Here is a 4,810-nt window from a genome sequence, read left to right on the forward strand (position 1 = left end):
ATCAGTCTGCTGCAGGCAGGAGGAAGCATTTCATCAGTCTCCCCTCCCCCCAGTGATCAGTCTGCTGCAGGCAGGAGGAAGCATTTCCTCAGTCTCCCCTCCCCCCAGTGATCAGGCTGCTGCAGGCAGGAGGAAGCATTTCATCAGTCTCCCCTCCCCCCAGTGATCAGTCTGCTGCAGGCAGGAGGAAGCATTTCCTCAGTCTCCCCTCCCCCCAGTGATCAATCTGCTGCAGGCAGGAGGAAGCATCATACTCATCATCATAACAATGTGACAATGAACTAACAATAATAGAAAGAAACAGCAGCAGTACTACTATCATTAAAGGAGAACTATGGGGTCAGTGTTTTTCCCCATAGTTCTCCTTAGGGTAACGGGAGGACACAAACTAGCGTCCTCCCATCATCCTAGGCTCAGTATATAGGGAGCTACAGCTCGCGGTATACAGAGACGCCGCAGCCGGGACGGATCCCGACGTAGATGACGGGATCCGCCCAGCTGCGTGACTGACAGCTGGCTCTGCCTATCTAGAGGCAGAACCAGCTGTACCCGCCCCCTCCCCCGTCCGTTTCGCAGTCAGCGCTGGCGGAGCGGGGAGGGGGAATCCAGCCACACCCCTGTCACGGCAGAGAGCCGTGACAAGATCGAGAGGTGAGCGAACGCCGGTATGTGTTCGCTCACCTCCCGATCTACTGAGCCGACCTGTGACAGTCTCATTGTCACAGGTCGGCTACAACTATGAGGTGAGTGAAAAGCCCCTCCACCTCATAGTTCTCCTTTAATAATAATAATAAACACAAATATTCCCTATACAACTATGAATAATACTAATAATAATATTCTCCTTCATAATTCTTGTGGAATGACTTCAGATTTATTATTATTATTAGTACATTCCTAAATTTGTTCCTTTGCATTCCAACAAGAATACCCAGAGACAGCGGCTGATTGGCTGCCGGCTCTGTTCCTACGAAGATTTTTTTCCCACCGGCTCCCACGATCAGCTGACCTTGGGATGCCGGCTGAAAGGGTGACGGTGTTCTTTCGAGATGTCCAACTTATCGAGATCTCCAACCCATTTGCGTTAGCGCGCCTGCGCGGGCATCCGATGGCACAAGCAGCGACGCCAGTTGGAGAACTCAATGAGGAGGCGCACTTAGGGCAACTGGGCGAGGCTTGGAAAAATGCCAGGGCTGGCTCACTAGCGCCATCTCGTCGAAATCCCCAACGGCTGTGACGCTACGATTTGGAGTGAAGATAAAGACACCGGCACTCCAAATTCATAAGCAAACGTCTATTTATTGGCGTGCTGCATAGTAATTAGTCAATAAATAGACGTTTGCTTATGAATTTGGAGTGCCGGTGTCTTTATCTTCACTTGTGATTATAACGCATGCCACCCGTTGACTACCGCAGCACCCGCTTTTCAAAGGGATTTGGCTCCGATCCTCCAGCGCTGACTGGAGGAACGGACGGGGGAGGTGGCGGGCACAGCTGGCTCTGCCTCTAGATAGGTAGAGCCAGCTGTCAATCACACAACTGGGTGGATCCAGACAGTAATGTCGGGATCCGTCCCGGCGGTCTCAGTATACCCAGTGGTGTATTTTGGTTTTGTGCTGCCCTAGGCAAGACTAAACCCGAGCCCCCCCCCCCCCCCATCCATAATCTAAATTAGTCCCACCCCTTCGTGTTTAATACATTGTGCATAACCTGTCAGTCTAATTCTGCAGTTACCAATCTTCTACCTTGGCCGCTGGGCTCTGTAGGTTGCCCCGCTCTAGAGACATAACCCTGCATGGAGCTAATAGGCTGCACTTCCCCGGACTCACCACCACTGAGGTGCTGATGAGCACCATGACCATCTGGATCTGAGCCCTGGGGTCCTGCGGAAGCTCCTCCGCTGCCTGAAGTCAGAGATTTGGGTGCTGGTTTCCCAGGGAGGTCTGGCGCATGAACTACCAGTGCATCCGTATGACAGTCACACACACCAATACATTGCACAGCATGTTGACCAGGAAGAGGAAGGAGCTGCAGCCGGCATATATGTAGGAGTAGGCGGCATAGATGGACATGTTGGTCCCCCAGTCACAGAAGCACCAGGTCCAGGAGTACTGGCAGTAATTTATGAATAATTTATAATGTATTTATTTTTTGACGCCCCCATGGAAAGTGCCGCCCTAGGCAAATGCCTAGTTTGCCTTGCAGTAAATACACCCCTGAGTATACCGCAAGCTGTAGCTCCCTATATACTGAGCTTTGGGTGACGGGAGGACGCTAGTTTGTGTCCTCCTGTGACCCTGAGGAGAACTATGGGGAAAAGCACTGACCTCATAGTTATTTTTTAAGTAATTTTCAGGCCTAAAATGCTGATTATAACCCTTGGTCATTAGGGGGTTAAACAATGTAACACTTCCACGCCTCCACTGCACCACCTTGGTTGACATCTCTGTCCACGGAGGCCTCGTAGACACGAGCGTCAGCTCTGTGGGATGAGACGTGACCACATTAGCAGAACTGAAACCATCTTTTCTGGGCGGAGGAAGAAGATTCACTGACACAAGTGACTCCGGGGAACGAGGACGCTGAAGTGTAACCTATGAGAGGAGACGACGGACATCAGAGCGAGATTCGATGTCCCCACGCGGTAGGCGTTGAGGTTCCTCTGTTCTGCATTTCACTTACGTTTTTACTGAACGGTGCCGAGTGCCGGCGCGCACATTTCGGTCCTCACGCAGGAAGCCCCATTCACGTGGACGAGTCACGTCTTCATGTATTTACAGGAACCTGAAGATGAGACTGCGAGAGAAGCCGCCAACCACGCAGCGAATGGTACCCACGTTTCATTGTAGGATGTGGTGGCGCGCCTGGGCTCTGACATGGAACGCGCTCCATGAATGCACGTCAAAGTGAGCGTTTTTCCCCGCATTTGGCGCATGTTCATGGAACACCTAGGTGTGAATGGAGACTAATGGTGGTTCTGCTTGCCTAAGGCGGTTGCTTTAGAGTGGTATCTCTCCTGTGGCCGGTTGGTACGGTCCTTAGGATGGATGGAGAATTAACAGCCAACTGTTGCGTAACCCCCGAAACGCGGCGGAGGTCAGTTCTCAATGGACTTTTTTATTGCTGCATATAAAAACGGTATCAGGGCCCATTTCCATGGCTTGGTGGTCTTATCTTTTGACTTCATATAAGGTCTGTATACTTGGCTCGCTCTGGGTTCATTACAGGAGATCATGTTTGTGAAGACCAAGCTTCCCTAGATGACTTCACCAGATCCTCTGGAAAGCATCAGAAGCCAAGGCCGAGGTATTTCCCCGGGCAGCAGGTTTAAATACACACTACGCAGGCATGGCCCGCCATTGTCACCATCGCTATACCCTCCCTGAAAGAGGCCATGCAGTCATTGCTGGGGTACTTGTAGACACATGCCTCCCAACTGTCCTGGTTTCCGAGGGCTGCCCCGGAATTCAAACTCAGTCTTGGGGTCCCTCGGGTCAACGACAAGTCCCAGCACCGGGTGATGCAACACTCATTTCGGACTCTGTTGTATGTGAAGTCCAGACATCTGACCCACGTGAAGCCCATGCAGAAGAGTAGGGAAGTCTTCGATCCCGGACAAACCCCCATGTTTCCACCTTCCCACGTCTCACAGCTCTATATCCACCCAGCAAGATGGGCGCCAAAGGGGCATCCATTATATGCTGCATCTTTCTTTCATCCTTGGTCAGTTAGTCATGTGAAATACCTTTGGCTGAACTTCACATTGAAAGGTTGAGTGCCTTCCATGGCACAGTCCTCATTGGTTAAATAGAGGTACATCTATGCCAATGATTAGTGGAGCCAGAAAAGGGACTCTATGATTGACCTGGTGGGGCAGTTGCCCAGAGGAGCAAATAGCAGGGTGCCATGTTCTGGCTTTGGACTACCACTGTAAAGGTGAGCTGTGAGTAAAACCTGGGTTACCCAGAATCCTCTGCGCTGCCAAGGCCAACAGCCATTAGGAGGCATTAAGGTCAGGAGAAATGTACTCACTCATGTTTCACTTCTATTATCCTTCCAGGCAGCAGTGGAATTAAATCAAGCAGGCTGGCCAAGCATGAAGGTCGTAGTGGTGGCCAAGCATGCAGGTGGTAGTGGTGGCCAAGCATGAAGTTGGTAGTGCTGATCAAGCATGAAGGTGGTGGTCCTGGCCAAGCATGAAGGTGGTGGCCATGCATGAAGGTGGTAGTGGTGGCCAAGCATGCAGGTGGTAGTGGTGGCCAAGCATGAAGTTGGTAGTGCTGACCAAGCATGAAGGTGGTGGTCCTGGCCAAGCATGAAGGTGGTGGCCATGCATGAAGGTGGTAGTGGTGGCCAAGCATGAAGGTGGTAGTGGTGGCCAAGCATGAAGGTTGTACTGGTGGCCAAGCATGAAGGTGGATATGCTCGCCAAGCATGAAGGTGATAGAGCTGGCCAAGCATGAAGGTGGTAGAGCTGGCCAAGCATGAAGGTGGTAGTGGCGGCCAAGCATGAAGTTGGTAGTGCTGGCCAAGCATAAAGGTGGTACTGGTGGCCAAGCATGAAGGTGGTACTGCTGGCCAAGCAAGAAGGTGGTAGTGCTGACCAAGCATGAAGGTGGTAGTGCTGGCCAAGCATGAAGGTGGTAGTGCTGGCCAAGCATGAAGGTGGTAGTGCTGGCCAAGCATGAAGGTGGTAGTGCTGGCCAAGCATGAAGGTGGTAGTGCTGGCCAAGCATGAAGGTGGTAGTGCTGGCCAAGCATGAAGGTGGTAGTGCTGGCCAAGCATGAAGGTGGTAGTGCTGGCCAAGCA

Source organism: Nanorana parkeri, unplaced genomic scaffold, assembly GCF_000935625.1.
Source record: "Nanorana parkeri isolate BGI_ZX_2015 unplaced genomic scaffold, ASM93562v1 scaffold980, whole genome shotgun sequence".
Lineage (NCBI taxonomy): Eukaryota > Metazoa > Chordata > Amphibia > Anura > Dicroglossidae > Nanorana > Nanorana parkeri.